This window comes from Protopterus annectens, chromosome 11.part0 (genome assembly GCF_019279795.1).
Source record: "Protopterus annectens isolate FY-2018-M chromosome 11.part0, PAN1.0, whole genome shotgun sequence".
Classification (NCBI taxonomy): Eukaryota; Metazoa; Chordata; order Ceratodontiformes; family Protopteridae; genus Protopterus; species Protopterus annectens.
Window position 1 is genome coordinate 335046 of NC_056745.1, and position 13998 is coordinate 349043.

The window sequence follows — 13998 nt, forward strand, 5'->3', positions numbered from 1 at the left end:
AATTAGTGTCACTACTTTTCTTTTAATGCTCCTATCCTCCTAATTATTGTAACTACTTTTATTTAATGCTGCTATCCTCCTAATTATTGTAACTACTTTTGTTTAATGCTGCTATCCTCCTTTAATGCTGCTATCCTCCTAATTATTGTCACTATTTTTCTTTAATGCTGCTATCCTCCTAATTATTGTCACTAGTTTTCTTTAATGCTCCTGTCCTCCTAATTATTGTCACTACTTTTCTTTAATGCTCCTATCCTCCTAATTATTGTCACTAGTTTTCTTTAATGCTCCTGTCCTCCTAATTATTGTCACTACTTTTCTTTAATGCTGCTATCCTCCTAATTATTGTCACTACTTTTCTTTAATGCTGCTATCCTCCTAATTATTGTCACTACTTTTCTTTAATGTTCCTGTCCTTCTAATTATTGTCACTACTTTTCTTTAATGCTCCTGTCCTCCTAATTATTGTCACTACTTTTCTTTAATGCTCCTATCCTCCTAATTATTGTCACTACTTTTCTTTAATGCTCCTATCCTCCTAATTATTGTCAATATTTTTCTTTAATGCTCCGATCCTCCTAATTATTGTCACTGCTTTTATTTAATGCTGCTATCCTCCTAATTATTGCCACTACTTTTCTTTAATGCTCCTATCCTCCTAATTATTGTCACTACTTTTCTTTAATGCTGCTATCCTCCTAATTATTGTCACTACTTTTATTTAATGCTGCTATCCTCCTAATTATTGTCACTACTTTTCTATAATGCTCCTGTCCTCCTAATTATTGTCACTACTTTTTTCTTACCTTTTGTGCCAGCATATGTGGTGCATAAAGTGCAGAGGAGGATTCCCCCTATCAATTTCCACTACATTAAAAAGCAAGTCATAAAGCTTGTTTTCCTCATGCTCATGCCACTGCAGATTAGTGGTGAATTTTAACCTCAGGAACATTAGCACATGGAAAGGGAGGCATGCGTCCATGGAGTTTTGTGGGTGTATATTATAACAACGAATGATCAAATGATTGAACGTTGTTATATCGAACTCTAAAGTTCGAATTCACATGACATCAAACAACCAGCTGTTCCCCCCCCAAAAAAATAAATAAATAAAAAGCTTTTAAAACATTGCATAAAGTGGGGGGCTTCAACCTCCACACACCTCGATGGGGGCTGTGCCCCCCCCACACTCCTCCTTAAATATACCAACTCCAAGATCCCACTACAGTGCCGAAAATGGCAACGTGACGAAGCGGCCAAGTGACTTCTTTCCCAGGGAAAGAATTCACTTATATGCCGCTTCGTCATTTTGCCTTTTCAACATTTCAAGTTTGACCAAGACACATTCGACAAAATGTGTCTTCGGTTATCTGATAGGAACACCACTTTTATGGATGCATGCCACACATGCTCAGAGATATGCCCATGGAAGTTTTACTGGGTCTATCCCTAAGATGGCATCACTGAAGGATACACTAAATTTATATGAGCCAAGATTTTAATAAGAGGTTTACAAAGTCTTTATTTAAAAATGGCTCAAATAAAAAGGAATCACAAGGACAAAATGCACTGTGCCGCTTAGCTCACAAGAAGCTGGGACGCACCTATGAAGTGTGACAATTCACTTTAACTTACATGGCATAAATCACGCAACCAGTAAATAAGATGATTATTTAATTGACTGCTACATACAAATAGCATTTTAAACAGTTTTGATTTTGTTGATGGCATTAGATTGTTCCACATTCTTGTGTAAATTTGACAATTGCACTGCTCGCAGCAGAAAATTAGAAAGCTGAAAAGTAAATTTTAATCTGTTGGTTAATAATTTGTTAATAACTGTTGTATATGAGATTCAGCACAGAATGCAAAACAGGGCAGCTGTACATTTCATTCAGTAGTAATGCAGTGTAGCAATGTACTTATTTAAAGCTGCAACTGAAAATAAGCAATATTTCTTAACACAGAAAGCAGTTTGTTAAAAATATACTCAGTTTGTCAATGAAAAACAAATAGTATTTTTATAATAAATGACCCCCATACCTCACGCTTGTCTAAAATTTGCAGACTGTACACCTTTATTCAGCCGAAGGGAGTTGAGTTTATCAGCTGTTGTTTCCTTTTTTGTGTGCATGTCCATTATTGTAGATGTCTATGGAATGTTAATGTTCCTTGTATGTGAGTATCTGTCAAGCAGTGACTGTAACATAGCGTGAGCACAATAGAATGAATGTGACCCTTATACTGTATCTGTGCACATATTAATAAAAACATTTTTTTCTTTATGTCAAATAGTTTCTGATTTCTTTGTTAATGTCCTTCAGTGCACAACACTGACATTTTTCTCACATCATATGTTTGATTTGTGATGAGGCAACATGGTACTTTGAGTAACTGGTGAGTCTACGTCCTTGATCTACCTGCAGGCTGGGTGTTTAGAATCAAGAACAGAGTCCTATTTAGTAGTAAAATTATTGCTGAACTGGTACATCTAGAAAAGCTCAGTGTCATAGCTTTGGGTGGGGTTGTTTTATCATATGGCTTTAAGAAGTAGGCACAAAGTTACATGGGTGACTGATGCTCTAGCCTGGATTTATTTCATGACTCTATACTACCCTGTTACTTAGCCAGTTTAAAAGAAAGACAGACAATTTACCTTTGCTATCAGTGGCTGGTGCAGACTAAGCTGTGAGTTTGTGCTGAACCAGGTTTTCAGACTGGTTTGGTAGCAGAGAACAACTGAACCAACTCTTTTTTGTGAAGACTGCATGGCAATTGGCAAACCAAGAAAATGTTACACAATACAGAAAATTTAACAGCATCAGGAATGGGGAAATGGCATTATCCCTGATTAGTCATTTACAGATGCTTGAGGTAAGCATTTGAAAGATATGGTACATAAACTTCACACCATATTTCAGTATTTTGCTTACTTTAATTAATACATGTGTACAGCTGGAGAGGTTGCAGACCCTTTGTACCATCCTTTTTGTTGTGCACATAGGTTGAGAAGTATGGCAGGCCAGTTAGTGAGGTAAGAGTATAAATGGGCTGGAAATCAACATGGATCTATACAGGCATAATGGAGAGGAAAACATTTGAAAGTCTGGCAGGTTCTGTAGTTCTTCATTTCTCTTATAAAGGGATGTGTTGGCTGTGGTGGTGAAGCGGTTACCATTGTCACCTGACAGCAAGAGGTTCTCCCGTTCGATTCTCGGCTGAAGCTCCTTCTGTGTAGAGTCTGTATGTCCTTCCTGTGGTTAAGTGAGTTTTAAAGACATGCAGGTAGGTGTATATGTGTGCCTTCTGTGAAGGTTGGGCACTTGGTTGATAACTCAACACTGTAAAAACATCACTGCCAATCAATCTGTGGACCGGTGATCTGCTGTGGTGACCCCTAACCGAGAAAAGATGGTCAAAAGCACGTTTATAAAGTTTTCAGTTCAGTAATGTTGACAGTGTCTGTGAAAGGCACACCTGCTGCACCTTCCCTTTGAAGGCCATGGTAACAGAGGTATCAGGTTTCTTTAGTGATAGCATGTGGCATTTTTCTAGCTACTTGTTATTTATATATTTCCTTACTCTTCCTTTGGTGTTTCACTGTTCCTTGTGAATGCCTTGAATATGCAGTGGGCACATACTCAGAGGAACACACAACATGTCGGGATTCAAAATGCTATTGATGAGCTAGAATATCAGCTGAATGATGAGAAATGTCAGTTTTCCTTGATCTTTTCTTTAAGCTTTTCTCTGTTTTTAGCATATGTTTTAAACGGTATTTATTGTTATACATGCTTTTTAGACTTCACTTTATGGATGGTTATGACAGGCAAAGTTTGTTTTTGTAGATAGACTATGGTTATATTGGTTAACCTTCAGAATTAATATTTTGCATCAGAATGGGTCAAATCTTTACACTCAGAGTAGATTTCCTCTGTAGTCATATTGTCCTTTAAATACTTCGAAGCACTAAGCACATGACATGTTGTGGTACCTAACTTTTTCTGATGATACCCCTTGCATTATCGCACCTAATGATGCAGTTTAATTAATGCATGACCTTCTGTAGCTCCCTCACCTCAGAAAACAGTCCTTATCATAGTTTCTGGCAGGGGAAATCATACTATGATCATATTATATATAACCACTGTGGAGCTCTCTCTGTCTTGGTGTGTTTTTTACATCTAAAACACACAAATATACATGTACAAGAAAACTCTCCTTCCTTCCTATATGATCCTTCACAGATAAACCCACAGAAATAACTGAAAAACCTTATCACTCTTCATGTTAATATATGCTTCTCGATCATCACAAACCTGACACCACTCCAGACAACAAAACTCAAACTATGTTATAACAAAACTGCAAAATTTACTCTCTTTGCATACCCACCAATGACAATCCCTCAGACCTGTAAACTGGAATAAACTACCCCACATCCTTCACCAGTCCCAGCTTCTACTAGTCGACAATTTAGTATGCAGCCCAGAAAAAATGCAGAACTCTTAACTCTATGATCCAGCACTATAATCCATGCAGAAATCTGCCTTCACAAGACAGATCTCTACTTACCATAAATAAATCTCTAAATGCAGCAGAAGATGTACTCTTCCCACCTGTGACACCAACATTTGGAAAGCTATCCTTCCTCCCCAGCTAACTAAGTAACTGCAAACCTTTAAAGCAGATCTTTAACAGTAGCTAAGACAATCCTGGATATGCCAGTGTTCATCCCAGGAAAAATGTCCACATACTCTCAAACAAATAATTTTATGCAACATGAAAAGCTATAATTTAAATGTGTATATTATATTTATTTATTTAGTTAGTTAGTTAGTTAGTTAGTTAGTTAGTTAGTTTTTGCACATGTAAAGACATGGATTTTATATGCAAATATTTGTATGCTATGTTTTGTTCATGTATGTAGCCTATATATTCTTATAAATATTACTATTACTATTTGTCCTGCAAAGCTTGTATAGTATATTGTTGTTGTCATTTGTCATGTGGAACTTTTCTCCATGGGCATCCACTGAAGAAGTGTTCCCATGCCATGTTGGACAATCCTGGTTAATAAATGCAAAATAAAGTAAAATCCCAAAATAACCATCCATTTTTCCTGGTTACCTAGCTCATGCCCCCTCAAACCAGTGCATAGGTATCTTGATAGCATTAAGTATTTGTCAGCATTGAATTTTATATTCCATACTATACTCATTTCATAGCTTCCACCTATGATCCCTAATGAAAGTTTGTATGAGAATCCTGTCATTTAAAATGCATGTTACCAGACACTGGTTCTGTAATGCAATGGTTAATAAAATTATCAGCACATTGGCAGGGGGAATTAGAGTACTTACTGTACATGCTGCCTTCTGGGGACTTAAATGGTACTTATTATGTGCTAAGATGGCTTTCGTGTTTTGTTTCATGGCATAGCACAACCACTGACTACATCAGTTATCTGTTATCTATTTGGTATGTTCAAAATGGCTGCCAGTATACCTTAGTGTTGCTGTTAAAAAGCCTCATCTTGCACTTCAGAGTTTTGATCCCCTCAACATTTACTTAAATGTAGGCAGCAGAGTTGCATGGAGGAAATGCGCTGGCCATGTAACCCAGAGGTGAACGGATTAAAACCACCCCCTGCTATGCACACGAGAGGAAGCTTTCAAAACTAAGTAAGGTGTAGCACATACTTCATCACTAAATTAAATATAAAACAATACTGATTAAGTCACATAACCAACAAAAAGCTCCAGACACTCTTGAATTTAGGTTTGTGCTTATTTCCCTTTTAACAGACCATGGAAAATATTGCTAGTTTTTTGTTCTGATGCATGGGGTGGGGGTGGTGGGGGCAGAAAGCATGTATAATTAAATTTAGAAATTAAACATTTTAAGAGACAACTAAGCACAAAGGCATGACATGTCAAATTTTGGCTTTCACAACTCATTTAAAAGAAAAAAATGATCACAGATAATTAAATGAGTGTAAGAGTATCAATTAATTACATAATAATAAATGTAAGCTCCAAGTTATATAAATCTTGCCCTCTCCTATCTTTTAAAACAAAACTTCCCCCAACTGAACAAGGAACTCAATAATAGTATGGAAATCTCCAAAGCTGCCAGTGAGTACAAGATAGCACCCAATACTATAGACAACCATAGATATGGAATACAATCAACAGTTACACCTTGCTGTGCTCTGAGCTATTGTAAATGGTATTTTCACACTGACCCAGATCAAGATTTGTCATTTACTATTGCCAACAATAAACTAAAAATATCAGCACAGGTAGAAAAACTTAGAATGTATGCAGGTAAACACAAATGAAAAGTACAAAATATACAATTTATGGATGACCCAAAAAGATTTCATAGAGAATGTGGAAGCAGAACAAAAAGAACAGAAATACCACCAAATAAAAGAAGAAATAGGCACATTTTGGAAAAAGTATATATGAAGACCCTGTTATACATAATAAAGATGTTGAATGAATAGAAGAATTAAGAGAAACAGTAAGGGGCTCTAATGAGGAGGATATGAAATGGGATGAAGTAATGGCCAGAGAAACTGAGATAAAAATTAAGAAAAACTCCTAAGTAGAAAACCTCAGGCCTAGACACAGTACCTACTATCCATTAACACCTTTACACAAAGATTTAGTCTTAAGTAAGAATTACTTGTATGTGCATCCCAAGCAGTTACCTTACAAGAAAAAACAATACTCTTCCTTAAGAGTGAACCTGCAAGCCAGCCTAAAAAAAGCTATAAATCAGTGATTTGCATCCCAACAAAACACAAGCTATGTACTGGAAATTAGGTAGACAGAGTTTATAGTCATTTAGAAAAAAATTGCAAACATGGCAACAGAACAAAGGGTAACAAAAGAAGCTCATATGGAAAAAAAAAGATCATTTGTTGCTAAATAAAGCCATAATACTGGATTGTAAAAAGGGGAAGAATCAAAGTATGACAAGGGCAGATTAGAAAAAAAGCATTTGACAGCATCCCACATTCATATATTAAGAAGTGCTCACAGATTTATAAAATACACCTTACATTTGTCAGTTGCATTACAGTCAAAATGAAACAATGGCAAACCACTTTGAAATTGAGTCATGAGAAAGGCAAATTATTATCCAAGGGATAAAAATTCAAAGGAGGATATTCCAGAGTGATTCTATGTCACTGCTGCTACTTTGCCTTGCCCTTAAAACATTAAGCTATTTACTAAACAGATTAGGCTATGATTACAATTTGGCTCCCAGAAACCAACCTCGTTGAAAGACATTTCATCTACTTTTTGTGGATGACTTGCAATTGTCTAGTTTATCAGATAAAGAGTTAAAAGTACAACTATGAATAGGTAAAACTTTATCATATAAGAATGTAATTTGGTCTTGATAAATGTACAAAAGCAATATTTTAAACAGGAAAGCTACAGCTCCAAGAAAATAATTATCTGTGACAGGAATGTGATATAAAAAGCAGTTGAGCAGCAGGGGCATATAAATATTTGGGATTAGATGAAGGATCTGCAATAAAACTCAGCAAACAACAATAAAACTCACTAAGAACACTTCAGAAGATGAAAACTGATTTTGAAAAAGTCTTGATATCTAGGAATAAAATCCAAGCTATAAACAAATTTGCTGTTCTTATTCTAATTTACATTTTTGTGGTAACTGACTAGCCCCAAAAAGTACTGGATCACATGGACAGGAAAATAAGAAAAATGCTTCACACATCAAATAATATATAAAAATCAGTGTATAACAAGATTATATATTTGTCACTCTGAAGGGATAAAGTCCCTCTCAATATGGATTACATGTATAGATCTGCAATTGTGAGACTGCATACATGTCTTCCAATCTCACCAGATCCAAACATGAGAAAATGTTAAAACATGAGGGAAAAAAAGTCTAATATGACATCTTTGCTAACTTTAGCAGAAGCATTTCAATGTAAATAAGGAGCGGAAGTCAAACCATTAGTAGAAAAAAATCAGACAGTAACTGAATGTGCTAAAAAATGAAATAATATAAGGATTAAATGAGAGAGGAAAATGTGGAAAATTCATAAATATAGTGGAAAGTTTGGAGATATCCTGCAACAAACTCATGTTTACCAAAGTTTGACATGAGAATAGTTAAGGAGAGGTGAAATGAAATAAAAAGATGAAAGGATAATACTGATGGCCCAGGATAGTGGACTATGTACACACTGGATTATGGACTCCACTGAAAAAGTGAGAGAAACAGACAAATGCAGATTCTGTAAAAATTCATTGGAAACAGTTGCACACGTTGTTGCTGGCTGTGATACACCTATGGCAGTAGGCTTATATAATTTAAGGCACGATAATGTGACAAGACTTTTGCATTAGGCATTATGCAAACACTACAATATAATAGCAGCTGAGACACATTGGAAACGTGAACCAGTATTAGAGAATGATAAATTGTATATCACATGGGATCACCCATTACCAACAGTTCAAAAAATTGATGCGAGAAAAACAGATATAGTAGTCGATGAAAAAAAAAAAAGACAAAAGTACATTGATCATTGAAATTGCTACACCTAATGATTACAGTGTCCTAAGTAAAGAGAGACACAAAATATTAGGATTTGCAGGCAGAAACAAGAGCACTGAGGAAGAAAGATATTCAGACAATAGTTTCAACAGTAGTACGAGCAATGGTTCAAATAAAAAATAATTTACAGTCATACTTAGATATGCTACCAATACAAGTCATCCCAAATGAATTACAGAAGGAGGCAATTCTGGGCACATTGTGGGTGCTGAGAAGAACACTCTTGGCTACCCTCAAAGACTGAAACAATGCTAATTTCATGAGCTCTAATCATATCTTGTTTAAGGAATTGGGTCCATTCCTGTCATGGTATTAGAAAACCAAAAGATTTGGAGAAATTAAACCCAAAATTTATAACTAACATCTTGACTAATAAATTCATCTCTAATTTCACTTCACCTACTATACCCTTGGTCCCTTTTATATCAACTCAGACTAAACCTTCTCCAGTGTCAGTACTGACCTAGTATCAACCACTCTCTCCAAAAAAATAAATAAATAAATAACACTTCCATGGGGCCATACAGAGTACCTGCATGCCTTCTGGTATGCCTAAGACAGCAATCAACTAAACATCTCCTAAACATCTTCAGTCACCATCTGTCCATAGGGTATATACATGAAGAATAGAGAATCCCCATAGTCATTCCTCTTTATAAGGGTGGGTGGCCCTCTGCTGTTCAAGGAAACAATAGGTCCACCCAACTCACTACCATTACCATTACTTACATGATACTGTGCAGGAACACTAGTCTAACCATGGTGGTACTCTATGCAGTATGATTCCCTTTGGTTAGACCAGTGCTCCTGCACAGTATCATATAAGTGGAATTCACCTGTGATTCAGGATTTAGGAACTTTGCATAAACAATAAACTGTCTTTAAATCAACAGATCTCCAGTATTGTCAAAAAGTCCTTCTAGCTCTCTCTCTCATCTCATCTGTCATGGGTTCTCCTCCATATTCCAGTCCATCATAATTCCCCTTTACTTTGCCCTCATTTACCCCATCATAGAATTCAATTTTCCATGTGACATACATAGCTCTAAACAATTCTCCCAACTAGAAAGATCCCAGTATTTTGTAACCAAAATAATCCAAGGTTTAATGAACCACTCTTATGCAGACAGACTAAAATCCCTATCCTTATTTTCTGTAGCATGCAAGCTCCTACAAAGTGGTCTGTGTCTTACCTTCAGAGTTATGTCAAACTCTGCTCACTATATGTCCTCCTTTTCCTTAGAAAAAAAATGCAAATAATTCCTGTTTCAAAGACCTGATTCTACACCAGAATATCAATAACTCCTTATTCATAGATTAATTCATTACCAGTCAGTTTTCTCACCTATGGAACAAGCTTCCCCCACATATTACACAAATGTAAAACTTTCAAATTCCAGTTGTATGAATGGATGACATCCACAAAGTCTCAACATACGGTAAAATAATTCTGAGTGATAAATATTTAATTTCCAAGCAGCCATTGCATAGGGATGCATTCTGTGTTATAAATGTTTAATCTCATGGCTGTTTGGCATTTAAACATTTATCACTTGGAGCATTAGTGTAGCTGCGATATTTCCACACATTAGTGTGCTGAAACTTTGTGGATTGTTTTGAATTATTTGCTCATGTATACTTAATTTTTCAATGATTTGTGCATTGTTCTATTCTCTTTTGAATGGATGGGATCCCATGAATTCATCCCAGGAGCCTCTGGCTACAAGTTTCTAAGGATGCCAAGCTGAATATTATCTCATCTCAAGTCCTCCCTGTTTATTCTTTGATTATCATTTTCTCAAGTTTCTTCTTATTGTTCTCCCCTCTAGTGTACTCCAAACTGAAAATATCCTAGTTACATCTTTCAGATTAACTTTATCTCTTATCATCATCTTCTGATCTAGTACCTTACATTTAAGGATTCCTTTATATCACTAGGCCTACAATCCTTGATGTATCAACATCTAAGGATTCTTTTATATGGCTAGGCCTACAATCCTTGATGTATCAACATCTTTGGATTCTTTGATATGGCTAGGCCTACAATCCTTTATGTATCACTATCTTAGTATGAACCTATGAACTTATAAACCTATGAAAAAATAGAATGTTACTTGTCAGTAATATGATTAACTGTTTGCTTATTGTAACAATAGACATTATTTAAATTATTTTTTCTGAAGACTGTTTGCATTTGCTAATAACTGACATTATATTTAAATTAATCTTTTCTCATAGACACAGGCCTAGTTTTGATTGATAGGTCACTTGTATTTTGCCTTGTTACAAAGCAAGAATATATTAAAGGGGTTTTGATTCTAAGTTGTACATTATATATCTTGGCATTTTGTTCACTAAATAAGGTGCATTTTATTGAAGACTGGTTTTTAGCATCTTTTACACTAAACAAGGTGTTTTTTATTGAGGTCTGCAGTAATGCTTTAAACATTCCCTGAACTGAATAAATGAATAACTCGAGGCCTGAAGTAGAAATTAGGTATCTGTTGTGCATACATTCAGATTATATTGTCCAATTTGCCATTTAGGGCTTTAGCTTTTAATTTAACATCTATGAAGTGCATACCTTTTGTATTATTTATTGTTTGCTACTGTTTTTAGTTATTATTTTTACCCTATCTGGTACAAGCCAGATGACACACTCAGACAGCTTACCTTAACTACAGTTTCCTATTGTACTTAATTCGTCATGAGGCAAATATTGGGGTGTCAAGGATGATCACCATTATGTGGTGGGCATGGAGGCATTGCTTATTAATGGTGTAATCCTGGAACATCTCACTGAGTGCAAAGCCTTCATAAAAATGTATTTGTACATATTATAAATGGTGTCTACGTTTATTTGTTGAAAGCTCATTATTTCAACAAAGAAAAGTATGACCCAATGTACACAAAAGTGCACTTAAATGAAAGTGCACTTTCACGAATACCATTTCACTGAACCAGTAGTAACAACAAAAAGAAACACTGCAGCACTGAAGCATGCTACAGTGGGGGAATGGAGTATACCTGTTTTCCCACCATAGTGTGATCTCGAAGTTAGTATTTATAAAGTAGTGGGGGGTGCAGTCCCCCACATGGGGGCTGCAGGGGGGGGGCTTGTCCTCTGCAAAACTGCCTTTGTAGTTTGTCATTTTTGTTTTTATTATCAGTTTGGTAAACCGGTAATCGTAAAAGTGCACTTTCATTTAAGTGCACTTTCACGTGAATGGGGTTGTACATTTGTTTGTCGAAATAATGAGCTTTCAACAAAGAAAAATAGACCCCATAAATGATGTTGGCAGAGTGTGTTCATTGTAGCTGTGTTTTCAGTGATCCACAGATCGCTAGTTTTGTAGTATTGCATTCCTCCCTTCTCCAGGGAAGATATAAGTAAGTTATTGTTCAACCCTCATTTCCCCAGCCATCTGTCAAGCACCCAGATCATTAACTGAATCAGATATCATAAATGGGTATGTAGCTTTAAAGCTACTAAATTAGCTACTGTTATTAGTAATTAGCTATCTGTCAAGCACCCAGATCATTAATTGAATCAGATATCATAAATGGGTATGTAAACAGCTTTAACGCTTCGCATTTAGTATGGCTTCATATTTTTGGATAGAATCACATTTGGTTGAATCACAGTGCATTCAATTTAGATGGCTGAAACTTCATTTAGTCAACAGATCATTTGGTTGAAACAAACCACAATTGATTCTGCTATAAATAAACATATTCTGTAAGGCATATAAAGGTAATGTGAAACTCTATAAAGAATTGTAAGTGTTTTTGCAGAAGGACTGCACCGGGAATGTCAAAATGTGAAGGGATGTATCCCCACACCACTAACTATAATGCATACTAACTTCAGGTTTCTAGCATTTCAATACCAGTATATGAAGACCTATAGATGCTTACATAGTAAGTAAAAATAGTAGTGCATATTTAAAAGAATTAACTGAGAAAATTCATGTAAAAAATATGAGTCAAACTGCAAGAAAGAAATGAAAAACAAAGACAGGATGTACTGTAAAAGTAGTAAATTAAAAAAAGAGCCATGTGAGGATGCATGACAGAGGTTGTCACATCATTTTAATTAACTTTTACAGTGTGAATGAATAAAGCGTGACAAAGATCTGTTCAAATATAAATCAATTATGAAGGATCTGCACTTGGTATGGACATTTCTCTAAAATGCGTAAATGAAAAAAAAGTGTGCTTAAGAGAATTTGCATGCTATTAAACAGAATTATGAAAAGGAAGTCTTTCTGTGTAATGTGAAAGTAAAAAAGCTTTATACTATGAGATCTAAAGAATGCTTCAGAAGCAGTGGTATAGGTGCTCAAGTCAAACTGTTAGAAATAAATGCTAAGACTAGGCAGAATGTGGAATTTTAAATATGGCATACATTCAAAGTACAACATCTTCTCAAAATGCTTTTGAAGTGTTAGCGCTAGAGGGTTATGGCCACTGTCTAGCACTAATAAGTCAGAACCTGCTAATATGTGAGTGCAAAACTTGGAAATTACTTTTTTTGTGTAATGTAAATTGCTGCTAAAGTGCACACATTTTTGTAATGAATATACTGAAACTCGTTGGGTTACAAGCAGATTTGGCATGAAAAACAAGTTTTGCAGGTGGCATTCCACTTGCATCCCCATCCCAATTACTTTGTTTTTAGTCCTAATGTTGGAGGACTTTTTCCCCAGACAGGCATTGTAATGACCACCCACAACTTGCTAGCATGTGAGTAATATAAACACATTCCCCTGTAAAGCAAGTCACAAAACATGAGTAATATCAACTCAAACCACTATCCTTGACCATCTGTTACATAAACTCAGGTGATCCAAGCAAGTGACTGCAGGGTGTATATTACGTTAGTGAATCTTTAAAAGTTCAAAAATCATATAGTCGAAGCCATATGATCAAACTTTTAAAAGTTTGAAAAGCAAAAAAAATAAATAGATAAACAACAGAAAAAACCTTCCTGACCATTTTAAGAAGAGGGCCAAGCCCCCCTGCACCCCTCATGTGGGGGACTGCTCCCTCCTCACCCCCACTCTTTAAATATATCAACTCCCAAGATCGAACTACAGTGCAGGAAAGGGAAATCTTCCCATTCCACACTGTATGGAGGTCTATGTTGAAATGTTAAAATTTTTAAAAGTTTGATCATATGGTGTCGACCATATGATGTTCGAACTGTTTGATAACGTAATATACACCCATGACTGCAATCCCTCGTTGGAAGTTTGAAACTGTAAAACAAATTCTCAGTGTAAAAAGCAAGACACATGGATAGAAAAATAATCACATGGTAACAGAGATATTTTAGATACAATGTAAAGCCATAGTAGTGCCATTAAGCATCTTCATGCTAAT